At 43.8% G+C, this 18,897-nt stretch overlaps 1 long non-coding RNA gene across 2 annotated transcripts in view; it reads right to left on the bottom strand.

Moving 5' to 3' along the window:
- Positions 1–30: 30 nt before the first annotated feature.
- Positions 31–18,897, bottom strand: part of LOC144984576 (uncharacterized) — a 33,603-nt gene continuing 14,736 nt past the window's right edge. Inside the window, exons 2-4 of one of the 2 annotated variants that reach the window (XR_013648373.1) lie at positions 2,376–2,466; positions 1,675–1,755; positions 31–1,553 (exon numbers count right to left, since the gene is read on the bottom strand). This is a non-coding gene — a long non-coding RNA (uncharacterized LOC144984576). The remainder of the gene's footprint in view (positions 1,554–1,674; positions 1,756–2,375; positions 2,467–18,897) is intronic. The other variant, XR_013648374.1, reaches the window with a different exon arrangement.

Here is an 18,897-nt window from a genome sequence, read left to right as displayed (position 1 = left end):
TTTCCCTTCAATGGTTATTGTACATGCCGCTTTCTCTTTTAACTTGTATGTACTAAATCAATCAAAGCAGGTCTTAATATTACAGAAAGAATCCGCTACATTTCTTTCTGGTTCAGTCATACTTAATAAAAGAAAAACTAAAATATGGAGCCTGTTAACAAATTTCTTGGAGAACCAACCTCAGACCTCCTGTGGATGCAGGCGTTTCCATATCCTTTTGTCTCCTCATGTGTTTCATAGACACTTGATGATGTTGAGATCAGGGCTCTGTTGGGGCCATGGCATCACTTCCAGTACTAGGCCTTAATGACTCTGGATGTGTTTGAGGTCATTGTATTGCTTGGAAGTGAGCTTCGAGCAAATCATACGCCTCCCTGATGGTATTGCATGATGGATAATATATGTATACACAAATCCACCGCGAAATCTACGGGCGCCGCCATATTGGCTATCGCCATTACTGCGTGGCTGTGGACTGTGACTTACCGCTGCCCTCTATTGGATTTTCAATGAAAGCATTTCTAACGCGAATATGACAGGTGACAGGTAGATAAACAACGGCTAAGGAAAGGGAAGATTGGGTAGATGATGTCAGGCAGTGGCCAAAATTGACCGATGCAGGTAATTTAATGACAAGTTAATGTATTAAGGCATGTATTAATTGATGACAGCCATAAAACCGAACGCTATCATTACTAGCTTTGTTGCTAATATGTTCAATAGCTTGCAAACAACAAAAAAACGACTAGTTGTAGTAAAATAAATGTTTTTACAGGTATCCAGGATTATCTTATTAATTGCCTGGCATGTGATGAGCTTCAGAACGCAAACCTACAGGGCACTGATTGAAGGGCAGAATTACATGAGCTCCGGGTGGATTGGCCAAATACAGTACTACACTCCATTGCAGATGACATCATCACATTAAAAGGCGTTGTGAGGTTTTCACAGGCAGTGAACTCGTATCATAATGTGTCAGTAACCACACAGAGAGAAGATGGCAAAGTTCTGGAAGTAGTGTGTGACTGCATGGCCAGCCGAGGAAAGTGTTGCAGGCATACAGCAAGGCTCCTGAACAAAATTAAAGATGCTTCAGCAAGAGGGTTCATAGGCTTGGCCTGCACAGACACAGCATGTGCCTGGAACTGGTTTACTTGTGACAATGTAGTGCCAGAGCGAGTGGAAAATATGCAAACCCAACACAGTTCTCCTAGAAAGTGTATGAGTGTCATTTCTACTGCATTTGATACAGATGACAATGTAATTGCACATTTTTCTGCACTTGATATGATTGGATTATCTATGGTTCCTGGAACCATTTTGCATCATGTTTTGACTGCTCAAGCACAGACTGTAAACTCAGAAATATGTCCACCAAAATAGCACATATTGTGTGCAGAACAGAAATGTACACTTTGCAACACAACATTTCAAAATTATGTAAAATGGCAAATTTTCCAAATTTCCACATCTGTTTCCATTGGTTCAATAGCTGAGTTCAGGTGTAGTGGCTGAAGACATCTCTTTTTGGGTGGAGGTCTAGCTGGAGTTACCTAAAGAAAAAAAAAGAGCTGTGCATTAGTAAAACATGACAATGAAGCAAAACATGACAATGAAGCATATTTAAATAACAATGTGATGCAATAATATGGCTCTGCTAAGAGACCTACTTACACGACAATCATAGCCCATGAACAACACAGAATATGGATTTTCTCTTGTGGGTCGTTCGTCAGGAAAATGTATCCCACACACCTTAGAGTGAAACATAAATATACATACATTGGTTGTTGTAAATACTTCTGAAATACTTTGCACATGCACAATTCCATTTTACCATCCTATTTATTAATCCCTGGAGGGGGTTTACATATAATATTGTTCTTTTTTGTGGTGTAAGGGGCCAAAATTGTTGTTTATCCCCATCCTGTTTAGTCTCCTGTTGTAATTGAAGTACTATTTGGATTTTTTATTTTTTTAAAGAATAAAGATTTGTCTATTTGAGATACCAGTTTAATTATTTAATAACACCAATCACAGAATAATCCAAAAACCAATTGGTTGAGTACATTTACCCATCCATCTAGCAGATGTTTTTTTACCCAAAGAAATCCAACGATGACAAACAGTTAAGCCAATGCACAGAAAGAAACTACAGTAACTTAATTACAGATCATACAAAGCAGTAAAAACAGAGCTTCAGTCTTGTAAAATCATATTTTCACTTGAAAACAGTACGACATGAAAGCTTCAGCTGTGTTTTCGCCTGTGGATAATAATGTTAGCATCTTAGCTAGCGCTGTTATGTCATGTGTTTACACCCTCTGCGTGCAACATGTGGCATTAACAGATAGAACAATCAAAGCCAAACGTACCACAGTATTCTTGTTTGCTGTGAAGCTATCTCGGTTTATGTATTTCATCCACTTTTGATGCACATCTTGGTCCTCCGCTCGACCAGGAAATCTGTGTAATCCATAAGGCCGTAAACACGAGCAGTCTAGGTGCAGCAAAGGTTTGTGAATTTCACAAACAGTCTTATTCCAGGCCTGTATTTTTGCACTGCTGTTAAAGCAGCCGAAAACACAACATGTCCTTCCCAGCATCGTTGAAAAGAAAAAAAAATGGACAAACTTTTCGCATCTAAGCTCGCTTGTAAGCTTGCAGCGAACGTCTGCAACAGCCGCTGCGGGACCAATAACAAGCTACTTCTGCTACTTCCTTAGCAGCAGAGCACCGCAGTAATGGCGCCGCTACTTTACTTCCGGGTTTCGCCGAATTTGTGTATATATTTCTTAGGATTGAGAAAACCATTCTGACCATTTCTCCAACTCCATTTGCAGAACTGTAGTCTCAAGCTTTCAGGGAACCTCCACCAGGCTTCACTATTGCCTGCCGATTTCCATCATTGAGCCGCTCTTTAATGCAAGAGTTGCCCTCTGGTACAGGCAAATATTTTAACTATTTCAGGGGTTGACATAGCCCAGAAATTTGCACTGGCCCAGAGGGCCAGTAGTTTTTGAAAGTTACTGGCCCAACACCGCGCACAGCGAGACCCGCCGCTCCGCAGGTGCTTGCAACTTTGGGGGTTCGGGGGCATGCCCCCCCCCCCCCCCCCAAATTTTAATGTGGTGCAATTTGGTACATTCTGGTGACATCTAGCACTTGTTTATACACTTTTCAATTACTGAAAATAGACCATATCAAACTTAAATCTGCTCTAGTCTGTTTCAGATGTTTTGAAGAGAGCACTGCAGTGTAATAGGTAACTCTAGTTAAGAAGTTTTCATGCTGCTTCTAATCACTGCTATTTCACATTTGTTCATAACACATCTGTTGCTCTGACTGCCTTGAAGTTTTGCTTTTTGTTACTGTTGCAAATTTACATTTACTTTTTAGTTACTTAATTAAATTAAATAATTGAAAAATTAGATTAAATTAAATTACTGAGATCATTCAGCTAACTAGAAATACTGACTGCTTACAGTGTTGTAAAGAAAAACAAAATTAAGTACTTTGACATTTTACTGCATTTAAGTCTGAGATTCAGGTATTTGGAGTTGCCTTTGATTCTTTGACATTCAGCTTAAAGCTTAGTGCATACAGTTTCATCTTCAATGCATTCATTAAATATCTTGCTGTCCATACTACCAATTCCACCCATTACTCCATCTAACATATTCCTATCTATTCCTGCCATGTCTTCCACATCTCCGACATGCTTCAGTCTCTCTTGGGTGATGGTGTCGGATTTTTGATCATCGCGGTGAAAAACCACCAGGGGTCGCGCTGATCTGTGTGTCAGTTTCAATACATCTGCGTAAAATGCAATAATAACCCACTGGCTTGTTCCTTCGTTGTTGCCGTTTAATATTGTTTTGTATTGAATTGTTACATTCAATAATGTTAAAAAGTAAAAAAGTAAAAAAATTAGGATAAAAAAAGTAGGGTGAGCGCGTGGTGCTCGGCAGTGACAGCTGCTCGCGCAGGCGGGAGAGAAGGAGAAGAGTGATAAAAGCTTTCCCATAGAAACCCTTGAAGTCTGAACACAGGACTAGCAGAAAAGGTAAATTATGAAGACGAGGTAAATCTACACGTTTTCGCAAAATATACTTTTTCTGAAAAATTTGAAAAATATATTAACCGTTAGATATTTTGGTGGCCCGAGCGGACAAGTGAAAAATAAAGTCCTCTCGAGCGAGCTGGACCGAGCCAGCGGACAAATGGCTATGTCGAGCCCTGTATTTGACTCCAGTGTCATTTGTCTTCACCACTGCTCCTATGTTTTTGTTCAAACTTAAGTTTCTTGGCCTCGTTCCGACATTGAAGGTTTGGCTTTTCGGCTGCAACTATTCCATTAAGACACATGTAGCCAGACTCTGAACAGTATAGGGGTTCACCAGGGCCTCACTGGTTCTGTCAGTTCCTAACTGGTTGCACTGCTTAATATCTTGTGATTGTGAAGAGTTAAAAGCTTTTTTTTTTAACTTGTCCTGTCCAACAGCTGGGCAAACAGATGAGAGCTGAGGGCCTGTTGTGTTTCCGGACGGAAAAGGAAAGGGGGAAAGAAGAGAGAGGGATATTAGAGAGGGGGGATAGGAGGGTGATTGGGGGGGGGGGGGGGCATAAAGCAGCGTAAAGCAGCAACTTTTTGGATGGTTATACTGATTACACTGAGCTTTAGATTTAGATTTTGATGGCGGGGCCTGTCCACACACACTCAAATGTTATAAACACACCTGTTGGCTCAAAAAATGTTCACATGTCATCATGTACACAATACAAATAATGTTCACACATGCATACTTATGCCTTCAAATCATCCAGTCTGAAATATTTCATTCAATCCCTCAAACTATTTATGTAGAGGCAAGCTAACACCTGTGCTTAAGTGAGTCTTTATGTTCTTCTAAAATGGATGATGGAATGTGAAAAGGAGAGAGAGTGCTCAGCCATCCCCACACCAAGACCCCTGCCGCAGTGGCAGTCGCATCTCCTGATTACTCACAGTGATGTCCCATCACCCTCCCCACCAAGGGGACCTAAATGTCTAAGGTGCAGTTAAAATTGGCGGGTAGGGTGCTAAGAGGACATCTGCTGCTTGCTGGCAGTGATGTCCAAGCAACCCCCCCTACCAAGGGCCGTACATGTCTAAAGTGCAAATAAAACCGAGAGAGGGGGGATCCATTCCATACGGCAACCATGGGGGGGGGGGGGACCACTGCCAAGTAGCTCCTCCCCCCAAGGTGCATTGCAGGCTAAACACCCCACCCCCTCACCCTACTATAAGATTATATGAGGAAGGGGGTAAATCGGGGACAGCTGGTAGACTGTCCCCAGGTGGTCAAACAGCCCTCCCCCAGCCCCCCCAGCATAGGGCCCAGGTCCCCTCAGATTAGGGGTCCCATCCCCCGAAGCGCAGACCCCCCCCCCCCCCCCCCCCCAGCCAGTCCAGGCCCCCTCCCCCAGGCATCGCCTCTGGGAGAGCTCTGGTCAGGCCTCGATGGTGTAATGTCTGTTCTTGTCTTACAGATGTAGAATAGAATGCAGGACACTGTGCAGGTTCAAACTGTTAAACTTTTAACCCCTAACCAACCTAAAAAATCCAGGCCATACAAGTGCTTTACAAAGTGTTCGGCATCGCTGAGGCGTCTGGAACAGTAAGCTAGCGGTTTCCAGTGGTCCCTGTGTTGCTGAAGGAGGACGGCCCCTAGCCCATAGCTGCTTGCATCTGCTGACACCAGGGTGGGTTTGCTGCCATCGTAGAAGGTGAGTATTGGAGAGGTAGTCAGCGCTGTCTTCACCTTTCAGAACGCCTCACACTGTGCAGGTCCCCATGTCCACTCCATTTGTCCTTTCAGTAGCTCACACAATGGGTGAGCCACGGTTGACAGTTCTGGTACAAACTTGGCTAAATAATTAACCATCCCCAAGAACCTTTTGAGTTCAGTTACATTTTGCGGCTGTGGAAAGTTCTCTATACCATTCACTTTTTGTGGGTCTGCTCTGACGCCAGCCTCATCGATTATGTGACCAAGAAAACGAACTTCTCTTTGCTTGAACTTGCACTTTGCTCTGTTCAGCTTGAGGCCTGCTGCTTCTATGACTTTCAGAACCTTGGCCAGTCGTTGGTCGTGTTGCTGCTCCGTCTCTGCATGGATCATCCATAAAGATCTCTACACCTTCCAGGTTGGCAAGAGTCTCTGTCATTTTTCTTTGAAAATTTTTTAGAGCACTTGTTATGCCGAATGAAAGACGGCGGAAGGGGTATCTCCCAAATGAAGTAATGAAGGTTGTCAAAATCTTACTCTCTTCATGCAGGGGAATCTGGTAAAATCCGCTTGCTGCATCCAGTTACGTGAACACTTGTGATCCTGTGAGTTTTGGCAGAATCTCTTCCACCGTGGGCATGATGTTCTTCTCCCTCTTTACAGCTTTATTCAGTTTCCGGAGATCTGCACAAATACGAACCTTCTATATGGAGCGCATACGGGACCGACCAGCTGCTCTGCGGACGCCCCGTGAAAAGCGCCGCTCCGCTCTTGCCCTGCTGGCTCTCCCCTCTCTTTCACCCCTCACGAGGGAGATGCAGAGGAGGAGCACTGCGTGCCCCCCCGACGCTGACTCAGTCCACTAGCACCTGAGTGAGCAGAGCAGCTGGATTAATAACTCTGTGTCTGAGGCGCGGAGGGAGGATGCTTTGTTAAGTGTGCATTTTTGTTTTGTTTTGTTATGTGTGGGAGAATTCAGACTGCGAACCATCACGCCGCTCTGGGTTAGCGGCTGCAGGACCCGGGAGAGCCGCCAGCTCACACAGTGGCTTTGGGGCGATGTGTATACTTTTCAGAGCAGAAATAAATGTTGCTCAGTCCTTAGAAACTGTTCAAACAATCACGTGGATTTGTGTTTCCAGTTGTGTCCCGAAAAAATAAAGACTGATGTTATTCCCGGACATTTACGTGCAGCCAAGATGCAGATTGCAGCGTTTCTCGCATGGTCCTGGATTTTTTTTCCACAAGGCCAATGTTGTTAGCCTGTGTTTATAGCCTATCCTAACCCTTCTTCCAGCTACAAAAAAAAGCACTGATCACACGGATTAAATAAAACGATGAGCGAACAGGCGCTTCATACTATTCATGACATTAATAAAAGCACGTTTGGAAGATCGGCTCGTATTACGGAGCTGCTGCATAAAATAAATGTCTGTGGCAGCAGTTTGTTTAGAACGGGACCTATTTCCTCATTCAGGATCTTTTAACACTACTGCGCATGCCGAAATGATTCATTCCGACGGAAAGTGTGAGCCATGGGAACGTTTGTTCTAATCGGTAGACGGTTTCCTGATCCCATGTGCATGGGTGAATTTTAACCAGACCATTGATCCGATCAAGATATTTTGCCCATGTAACCGCAGCTACTGTTAGGTTCATGCCGCTGCATTTTTCTTCTAAGCTGTCCCTCTGACTTTCTGAGAGCTGTAACTTTAGCCAGCTGAGATTCTGGTCGGTTAGCTTGAAGATTCACCTGTCGTGTTATCTCTTCCGCCTGACGTACACGCTCGATTACGTAGGTCAACGTCAGATTCGCTTTAATCTGGAACTGGCGGGAAAGTTCTTTGTCTGATATCCCGACGACCAGACGATCCCGAATATGCTCGTCTCTTTTGTCACCAAACTCACAGTGTTCGGCGAGTTCATACAATGTTTTGATGTACATTTCGGCCGTTTCTCCCTGTTTTTGATTCCGTTGGTAGAAACACGCTCGCTTGTGGATAATATTGCTTCTTGGAATGAAATATCGGTCAAACTTATGTAATACGATTTTAATGTTCTTCTTATGAGCCGCCTCAGCAAATTCGAACAAAGCGTATATCTTTTCAGCTTCACTGCCCATTGCGAAGATCAGCGAACTCACTTGAATCTCGCCGTCATCTTTATTCAGCTTGGTCACCAGCCGGTAGTGGCAGAAACGCTGTCTCCACTCCGGCCATTCTGCCGGGCTGTCGAATTTAAACTCACTTGGCGGGTTGAAATTCTGTCCCGATGCAGGAGCACTTCTGACACCATGTAATGTCTGTTCTTGTCTTACAGACATAAAATAGAATGCAAGACACTCTGCAGGTTCAAACTGTTAAACTTTTAGTCCTCCGTTGCTCTCTACATACATTCCAGTACCAGTCATTCATCAACTACTTCTTCATGCTGTTTCCAAATCAGTCCCTTCATGCTCAACTTACCAGTGCCCTCTGCTGGTCACTTCTAACATTACAGACGGGACAGAGAAAGCCAACCAGCCGGAGCGACCGCCGATTGCCTCAGCGGAGACCCGACCCTTCACATCTCAAGGTCCCGAACCGAAAGTGGACCCCCCTCCACAGGACGGGCCAACAAGCCCCCCACCCCACCCCAGACCCCCATATCCCCGGCGGATGTCACCCAGAGCGACCAGGAGCCCCAAGAGGGTTGCTCCACCCTGTCCCAGAGCCCTGGAAAGAGTGATCCCAGCCCCAGGTGCAGATGGGCAGCCCATCCAGAGCCGCTGGACCTCCCCCCCCTGAGCAGAGCCCCCGCCAACACCCCCCCCCCCCCCCCCCCCCCCAAGACAGGCAAAAGGGCCAACCCCCAAGCCAAGCCATTCCACCGCTCAAGCTCCCCAACCACACAACCCCCACACCCGAGCCCGGAAGACTACGCAGCACCCTAGCCCGCCCCACCCAGGCACCAGACCAGACCCCCCGATCAACGGAGACCCCCCCCCCCCCCCCTCGGCACCGGCGGGCCCCGACCCCCACCCCCAACCACGACAGACAGACAAGGAACAGCAACGACCAGGCCCCCCACCCCCTAAGTCATGGAGTTAGCTATGGGAGACCAGAGAGACTGAATTCTTTCAAAGTTACTTGAACTTTGGGCTGACATTTTTTCCAAGCTGATATGATCAAACAGCAGATTTCTGTATTGACTTACAGTAATATTTTTCTTGTTTTTCCAATTTATTAAAATTGTTTTTTTAGCAATACAAAGACTTATGAAAATGATAGATACTAATCCTCCTTCTACATCGATGGCACTCATGTCTCCAAGCACACAAAGTGATGGTGAAGCTGTGACTGAAAATTTAAGCCAGACTGATAGATCGGCACATACCTGCTGCCAGAGAGCCTGGACAGGTCTGCAGAACCACAGTGCGTGCATGTAACTGTCAGCTAGATTACATTCACAATGCTGTCAAATGTCTGAGTTACTGAGACCCATCTTGAACATCCTCTGTCCAGTGTAGTAAATCCTGTTAAGAGTTTTGAATTGAATTAGCTGCAAGTTTGGACTTTTTGTCAGTTTAAAAGTCTTCAGACACATTTCTGACCAGACGTTTTCATCTGTGCTGATGCTCAGATCTGCATCCCATTTTGTTGTCGGAAGGGAAATATTACTATCTTAATTGCATAAGAGTTTGTATATTTTGGAGAGAGTTTTATTCATTGAATAATTAATCAGAGAAGTAACTACTTCCGGTAGCTTTAAATCGTTGTCTTTGTATTAAAACTTTTTTGTAATAATAGATTTAAGTTGCTGATATTCTAAAAAGTTATTTATTCCATGTTTGTCTTGTAATTCCTGGGGTGTTATGAATCTTCTGTCAATAATTAAGTGCTCTAGTAGTGTTATGCCCCCTGCTTGCCAAGCTGGGAAGTGAATCATTTTTTTGTTTATAAAGATGTCTGGGTTGTTCCAGATGGGTGTCATTTTGCAAGGTTGAATCGAGGAGTGTGATATTTTAAGAAATTCCCACCAGGCTGTTAAAGTTGCATTTATATTAATACTTTGGAAACATTCCTGTTTTTTAACTGTTTGGCTAATAAACGGTAGATCTGACAGGTTGATCTTTTCACATAACGCCTGTTCCAAGTCTTACCATGAGTTGGTTTCTGGATTATTTTTTTAACCATTTTAGGATGTAATGTAATCTATTTGCAAGAAAGTACTTGTGGAAGTTAGGTAATTTTAAGCCTCCGCAGCCTTTTGCAGATTTGAAAGTTTTTAGACTAATTCTTGCAGGTTTATTGTTCCATAAAAAGCTTGATATGGATGAGTGTGAAGAAACTGGAGATTCTAAACAGGACTGTAAGATAATTAAATTAGGCTGGTTCGTTCCCTTCAGTTTCTTGCACACAGAAATGAATGAATAATGACTCAGAGACAGTTACTTATATTTTGTGGAGGTTTTACTTCGTACAAACACGAAGGGGACAGACAGATGAACATGGTGCATTCAAAGTCCGAACAAACGAGCTCAGAGATGGTCCTGGTATATAAACCCTGCATTTGCATATTCAGAAGATCACCCCATGTGAAAATCACGGCCACAGGTCGCTGCTGGAGAGGCGCTTTAAGGCTAAAGTGAAGATAACTCTGAGGCCTGCTCAGCAGATCACACATGCACAGAAAAAAGGGAGTATGAGAATAAACTGTGAGGAAAATAGCTTGGCTGTGCTTTCTTCACATGTAATATAATTTTGAGATGACAATACATGCTTAGTGAATTAAGTTTAAACCATTAGTATAATAAAAGTTAAAGGCAGTTTCTAACTATTCTTCACAATGAGTCTAATGTTTTGAACTATTTTAATGGCGGTTGTGTGGGGATCATTGAGAAGAGATAATTAACTTTTGGTAAGATTTCCTTTTAACTGTGGCTACCTTGCCCATAAGAGACAGAGGCAGGTTGACCCAGCGGGTTAGATCGTCCAGTATGCTTTTCAGTAATGGGGTGTGGTTAAGCTGCACCAGTTCTGATAATTTGGGGGAAATATTAATTCCTAGATATTTGATATTGCCTGATTTAACTGGTATTGATAATCTTTGCTTCGCATTACTGTTCAGTGGTAATAAAACAGATTTATTCAAATTAATTGAGTAGTCTGATATGGAGGAGAATTAATTAATAATTGTTGCTGTTACATTTACAGAGCGTGAATTATTTAAAAACAGTAATATGTCATCTGCATAGAGACTAATTTTATGATGGCTGTGTTTGGTTTTAATTCCTTTAATGCCCTCATGCTGTCTTATTGCTGCAGCTAGAGGCTCAATAAATATAGCAAAAAGAGAGGGGGAGAGTGGGCAACCCTGTCTGGTTCCTCTTCCAAGAAAAAAACAGTTGGAAGTCTGTTTAATAGTTCTGACTGATGCATTGGGGTTGTGATATACTATTTTGATCCAATTGATGAATGATTCTCCAAACCCAAACTTATGGAGGGCAGCGATGAGAAACTTCCAATTTACTCTGTCAAATGCTTTTTCAGCATCCAATGAGAGTATGGTCATTTCCTGGTTTTTAATGGTAGCAAAGTCTATTGTGTTAACGAGTCTGCAGACATTGTCATCCGAGTGTCTGCCTTTGATTAAACCTGTTTGATCATAGTGAATTATGTGAGGAGTGATTTTTTTCTATTCTCTGTACGAGTGCTTTGCAAATAATTTTCACATCTGCAATGATTAAAGAAATGGGACGATAGCTTGAAGGACTAGTGGGGTCTTTCTCTGGTTTTAGGAGGAGAATTATGTTGGCGGAGTTCATGTTAGGTGGCATTGATTGGCTTTCATTGATAAATGTGACCGTTTTATAAAACGTTGGTGACAGCAGTTCCCAAAATTCTTTATAAAACTCAGCAGGAAACCCGTCAGGCCCTGGTGCTTTACCATTAGGCATAAGTAACAGAGCTTCATGGAGTTCAGACAACGAGTGCGGTGAGTCTAAGGCTGCATTTACACTGCAGGTCTTGATGCCCGTATCCGATTTTCTGACTATATCCGATTTTTTTGACGACCCGCTAACATCATCTTTTAAAAATGACCCGTATCCGAATTTTGCATTTACACAATACAATGCTGAAACTATCAAACGTAGATGTTCTGAGGACTACATAGCAGCATTTCCGCCTTCCGCGGACCTCTTTCGGACTTTTGTGACTGCGGTTGTCACGGAGGCAACGCAGCGACGAAGGAGGCGTTGCCTTGGGCGCTCCTGAGGGAAGGGGAAAAAGGAGGGCTGCTTGGCTCTCTCTGAGTTTTGAATGAGGAAGTGTTTGCAGACGTGCTGTACTAACAGTTTGATCCAAATGTTCAACCTTTCCTGCGCGATGACTTCTCTATTTCCGACCGTGGTCAGAAACGCACGGGAGATTTTCTCCAGGGCCGAAGGTGGATTCTCCTTCGGGGTTCACCTTCCCGTTCTGAACCCTCAGCCTCCAGAGTGGGTTAAGAAAGACTCCAAAACTTTTGGGGGAGACACCTTATTTTTAATTTACGGTTCTCCGACACTCCGCCGCTCCGCGCTAACACCCCCTCTCCTCTCCTCTCCTCACACACACACACACACAGCACGCGCGGTCCCCATCATACACGCCCCCACTCCGCAATACAAGCAAAGAAATAAAGCTTCTAGCTGGATCCAGAGCAATGGTGTCCAGCTTGATTAGTTACCGTTTGCGTCCCGACTGGGACCGGACCGGAAAAAACAGCGGTTTCCGACAACAGTCTGAAGCCTGAGGCTGACAGGTAACACGCTGACAGCAAAATCAGCGCACAAAAGCACCTTAATAAGTCATGTGATCTCAGTTGGTGGTGTCCTGAGTTGACGTCACTGAGGTACGACTCGCATTTACTAGGGGAATATCCGATTTGTCTGCTTACATGGCACACGCAAATGCACGTATCCGATTCGTTTCTGATTTATTTCCACATATGAGTGAGGCCTGTATCCGATCTAAGAAAATCGGAATCCATGCGCTTTTTTCCTGCTTACATGCTCACCGGTCAAATCCAATCTGTGCGGCATGAGAGGAAAAAATAGGAATTGGGTCACTTGAGCCATGCAGTGTAAATGCGGCCTAAGTTTCTAATTTGATCCTCATTTAACCTGGGTAAGTTTACATTAATAAGAAATGAGTCAATACTTTGTTCTGACGGATTGATCTGTGATGTGTCCAAGTTTTTATAAAAGTTTTAAAATGCGTAATTAATTTTGACCGGGTCGTGAGAGACATTTCCTGTTTGGTCCATAATAGAAGTGATTGTTGATTTTTCTTTATTAATTTTAAGCCGAATAGCTAGAAATTTGCCAGATTTGTTTGAGTTTTCAAATCTTTCAAGTCGTAGCCTTTGTATTTGAAATTGTGTTTGTTTATTGATGATGTCATTTAACTGCAGCTTTAATGTTTTCAGATCACCCAATATGTGTTCCTGTGCAGAAGCAGCATAAGCAGTCTCCGGGGTTTTGATTTTTTTTCTAGTTCTAATAAATCTGCTCTCTCTTTGCGTTTATGCGTTGAATAAGAGATGATTTTCCCTCTCAAGACTGCTTTTGCTGTTTCCCAAAGAAGACATGGTGAGATGTCTGGAGTATTGTTGAATTCTAAGAGGGTTGCCCACTCTTTTTTAAAGAAATTCAATAAATTCCTGGTCTTTTAACAGAGGTCTTTTAAATGGTGGCCATCTTGAATTTTCAAAAAAAAGCACCTTGAGTAAGGGATACAAACGAAAACTCGTCCTAGGGATTTTTTAGATCTTTTTGAAACTTCTCGGGCATTAATGGCAAGCTACTGTGGACAAAATGTTGGAATTAGAAGTACCGTAATTTCCGGACTATAAGCCGCTACTTTTTTCCTGCGCTTACAGCCGTGCGGCTTATTCAGTGACGTGGCTAATTTATAGTTTTTGTTGAGGCCGCCATGTATGCGTTTTCAGACACAGTGAATGGTTTGTATTCTCTATCTAACACCAAGCACAAGTCATTTGTTTTTCTACACACCTCTAAGCAGCCAAACAGCATGGACTTGACTTCAGGTCTAAGACACTTCAGTCATGGTTCAACAAAACAAACACGTATGCCCGGCCGCATCCCAGAATCCTTTGGTGCCATTAGACCCAACGTGCACGTGATCGCCACTACAATATGATGAAGCTTTCAAGTTAAAAGCAATCCTTAAAAACAGCGTGAAAAAATCCACCATCACCATCGGGTTTGGAAAAGCCGGTCAGCTGCGTGACGGAGAGAACAGCTCATGGAGTGAATTTACCTCTGAGTCATAGTGACTCGGCTGGCTGCACGTAAATATGTGAGAATAACATCAGCCTTTATTTTGTCGGGACACGACTGGAAACACAAATTGACGTGGTCGTGTTAACGGTTTCTAAGGACTGAGCGAGGTTTTTGCATTGAAACGCTCACAGCCTCCGTGTGAGCTGGAGACTGCGTGTCGTGTGAGCTGCGGGGCCGATGGCAGTCTGAAGGCTCCCACACGTAACAACGCATCCGCCCCTCATACACAAAACGTACAGTATTAAGTCCGATTGCTCTGCACAGACACGATTTGCTCCGTTCACCGGCGCAATGGGGACGAAGTGCTCGTCCTTGAAGCCGCCCTGGCCAGAGCTGTCGGAGTAGATAGGAAGGGGAGACAAGGAGCGCGCGGGGCGGGAGCGCGGAGGGTCGAGCCATTCTGCAGGCTGCAGCCAGGGCGTCTGCGGAACAACAGTGTTTGTTGTGGAAGGAAACTTCTGACCCACGCGCCGCGAGGAGGCGCGCGTATCGCGCTGAGGCGCGCGCTTTTCAGTAGTCGATGATTTATTTTACTAGTGTGTTTTTTAACCAGCCCTGTTAGTACCATAACGCTGCCGCGACACAAGCGGAAGGAGAGCTTTACCCGTTCACCCCTCCATGCACTGCTGCTCATTCTTAAAAATGTACAACAGTATGGCGAGCCGGGCATTGGCCCCGCCTTTAGCCCCTAAGACTCATGGGAAATGGGGGATCGCGGATGTAAATTTTCTCATCATAACTGAGGGATGTAATGTTGATTATATGGTTACTGTTTGTAATTTTATGTATGATACCTAGATTGTAAATAAGTTAAAAAAAAATTAAAAAAATGAATAAAAAAACCATAACTGAGGAACTTGTGAACAGAATAGAGTTCCATGCTGTTTGGCAGATGTAGATAAACTCAAATACATGAGCCTGAGGCAAAGCTAATTCCACCCACTGTGTGCTAATGAACCACACTTACTCTGGGAGTCAGGACGTGATTTGTCAGGATGACAATATTGCCTAATATATGCGGCTTGTACGCCGACGCGGCTTGTGTATGTATGAAAGTAGTTATACACGTGAAAATGGGTGGGTGCGGCTAGTAATTGGGTGCGCTTTGTAGCCCGGAATTTACGGTATGTAGATTTTGAAAGGCGTGCGCGTGGCGAATTCGCAACTGTTGGGATTTTAGCTGTTTCGCACATATTTTATCGGAATGTCCTGAAACTAAAATATGCGATTCCCTGGCCCACACTGAACAAAACAAAGTTACATACAACAAAATCGATAAAGGAATATGGCCGTGGTAAACAAAAAACGATCGCAAAAAAAGTGCTTACTCTGCTAAAAAAAAAAAATCTGATTTTTTTTAAGAATCGGCTAACGAAACCCAGATAACTTTGTTGGGTATATCCAAACAAACTTTTGAAATCATTACGCAATAGCGACAAGACCTATGGTTTGGCGGCCATTTTGTGCCAAAATCTGCCATTTTGAGATTTTGACCTCGGAAAAATGCCGCCATCTTGAATTTTCTATAAAAAAAAACCTTTAGCACCAGATTCAAACGTAAACTTGTCGTTGGAATTTTCATTGATCGTCTCGGAACTTTTTGGGCCTCAATGGCAAGCTACTGTGGAAAAAATGTTGGAATTAGAAGTTGTAAATTTTGAACACAGTGTGCGTGGCGAGCTAGCAAAGTGGCGCACTGTTATAACTCTTATGTTTTTCAATGGAATACTGTGAAATTTGAATGCATGCATTCCTGCCTGAAACTGAATGCATTGAAAAACACTGGACATTGACATATAAGGAATATGGGCGTGCTTAGCATAAAACCCCTGTTGCTAAGGACAACAAAAAGCTTACTTTTTCTGATCCGTCTGAAACTCACATCCATCTGTTCGTCCTCTCGAGGCGACCAAAACATAAAATGGTTGCTATGGAGATAAAATCAACAGAAAAGCGGCCATTTTGAAAAAAGTGTTTTTTTTATCAACTTAGTACATATAGATCTCACCAATGGAGCAATGTTTTTTTTTGAGTCAGTTGATGATGCTGATCGCTATGCTAGCACTTTTAGCCACATTAGCATAACTGGCATAGTTAGCATAATTAGCATCTTCAGCAATGTGTTTTTCTGAGTCAGTTGATGATGCTGATCACGATGCTAGCACTTTTAGCCAAATTAGCATAGTTAGCATAATTAGCATATGCTGCTTTGACTAGCCTTGATCAAAGGTGGGTGGTAAGGGCGGGAAGGGCGGCGGTGGTGCGTAGAGTTGGGCTTGGAAGGCAGGTTGCGTCTGCGGGCCATACAACGTCGCTTGCGGCTTTAATTTCACATTGCTGTTTTTCAGAATGACTTATTTATTTGATTATGAGCTTTTGCAGCAGAATGAGTCTTTCTGTCAATCAAACCAGACAAGGTGGAGACACTTTTGTAATTTGGCTACTCCTTTACTCAGACATAAATTAGCATAGACATAAATATCGGTTTTAGGATGGGTTCTGCGTTTATTATTTTAGTCATGAAAATATAGTAGTGGACTGAGTTAGGCTGGGAGGCTGTCGGAGTAACGCTAATCTTCCATGTACTGGAGCTTCGTGAACGCATGGTTCCATGCTTGAGTTCATGAGATCATCCCAGCTTCAGCTCCCTTGATAACGGCTGCTTCAGCAATTTTTCCATCTCTCTTTGACTAAGTTTGAAAGCTTGCTGTCCCGCTTTAACCCGAGAAGGAAAATTAAAACCAGAGAACCTGATTTATAAATATCGTCTCATTAAAATAAAAAAATATCATAAGGTTTAGGAGTCCCGAGCAGGCTGGCCCTGCTTTCAGGTCTCTGTCTGGCCTAGCGCTAGCTCGACTCCCAGGAGCCACAGTGATATCCAGCAATCCTGCACAGAGAACGAGAGTCTGGATTATTTCAACGGAAACTTCAAGACTTGGACGACAGGCGCTTAAAGAAAGCTACTCTGTGGTCCACAAGAACCCTCAAACTACAAAAACAGAGTTTTAGATGTTTGCATCTTCTGCAGCAGACAAATTGTTTGTCTCTATTTGATCCTCTTATGTCAGCAAAGCCGTGCAGATGTTGCAGGAATGTGTCTCTAACTGGTACACCACAGAGCGGGTATCTAGGAATACGAGTCGATTTCCAGGGATCAGCCAATGTGCGTTTCGATTCCTCTCACTTTTGACAGACAGTCATTCTGCTGTAAAATATCATCATGAAATAAGTCATTCTCAAAAGCAGCTATTAAGATGTAAAGATTAAAGTGCGCCCTTACTCAATGTGTTATGGTAAAGTTAGAACCTGTGTTTATGTGTGTGTTCATACAAGGTGCTTTACGGTAACCTGTTGACAGTGATGTCGGGTGATTCTGCAGCAGAGCTGCGCATGTGCAATGTTCGGTGTGTATGGCAGACTCCATGATTGGAGGAGCATGTACTACGTCTTTCCCACGTGAATAAATGTGCCTGTTATGCACAAAAGAGAAAGTGGCTCTACGTTTCTTCATCACCACGCAAAGAGGACACGAAAGCAGGCACCGTTCCCTCCATCCTTCTACAGGTTATGGGCCCAGGCGGATATTTTCACCGGTACGTACGGAGGAATGAATGAACGCTGAGTATCAAGCGGATTCCTTAAACGTCTAACGGACTTGCTAAGTATTCAAGCTGCCGTTAAGAAAGGTGAAATTTGAACTTCCGGTTGGGTGAGCATGGTGTAGTGACGTTGTTTTCCTATCCCGCATTACTTTACCTTTTTAACATACAGAAACGGCTTTTTTATGTGAATCTCATATTGAGTGTTTAATCCTAAACCTCTGTCGCTCTAATCGGACCTAATCATGCGACCAAAACATGCCAAATCGACCGACAAAACCCCGGAGCTGGAAACGCCGGCAACTGTTAGCAGAGGCGACATAATAGCATTGCTAACTGAGCACCGGGCAACGCTGGTTGCCGAGCTGAAAATAACTTTTTTTGACGAAGTTAACAGCAAACTGGATGGACTCCAAAAAGAGTCGGACAGCCACGGTGAGCGCCTAACCTCACTTGAAGAGCATGCCGATGCAATTGACCAACGCGTGGCTAGCCTTGAAGCTACGTGCACCATGCTAAAGTCTGCTAACAACAAGCTAAAAGCTAAGCTGGTGGATGTGGAAGGAAGACACAGACGTCTCAATGCACGCTTGGTAGGCCTGCCGGAGGGGATCGAAGGGCCCCAGCCATCCAAGTTCTTCTCGCAGCTACTTCAGGACGCCTTTGGCCGAGAAGTTTTCCCCACTCCGCCGGAATTAGACCGAGCCCATCGCAGCCTACTTCCCAAACCGGGCCCCGGGGAGAGACCGCGGCCTGTCATCATATGTTTCCACCGGTACCAAAACAAGGAGCTGCTGATTCGGGAAGCCAGAAAACGAAGAGAAGTGAAATACCAGGAAATGGCTTTCCGAGTATATGAAGACTACAGCCCTGAGGTGGTGGAACAGAGGAAAGTTTATAAAACTGTGATGTCGGACATGTATCAGAAAGGCTTGCGGCCCTCTCTGCTCTACCCAGCACGGTTACGCATCATCAAAACGGATGGCACCCGTGTCATGTTCAACTCTGTGGATGAGGCTAAAAAGTTTGTGGAAGACTTTGGACGAGATTAAACTGTCTACTTCAGGTGAAGTATGGAGCTGCTCTAATGCCAAACCATTAGCGTGTAGCTAAGCTTGATGCTCCATGCTTCACGCTACAATCTGCCAATAATTGTTTACAATGGGTATTTCATAAATACTCTTTAAGATATTAC

The sequence above is a fragment of the Oryzias latipes genome, chromosome 16, assembly GCF_053564925.1.
Source record: "Oryzias latipes strain Hd-rR chromosome 16, Olatipes_Hd-rR_3.1".
In the NCBI taxonomy this organism is placed as follows: domain Eukaryota; kingdom Metazoa; phylum Chordata; class Actinopteri; order Beloniformes; family Adrianichthyidae; genus Oryzias; species Oryzias latipes.
The sequence above is the reverse complement of the archived record's forward strand: the minus strand, read 5'-3'. Positions and strand labels throughout refer to the sequence as shown.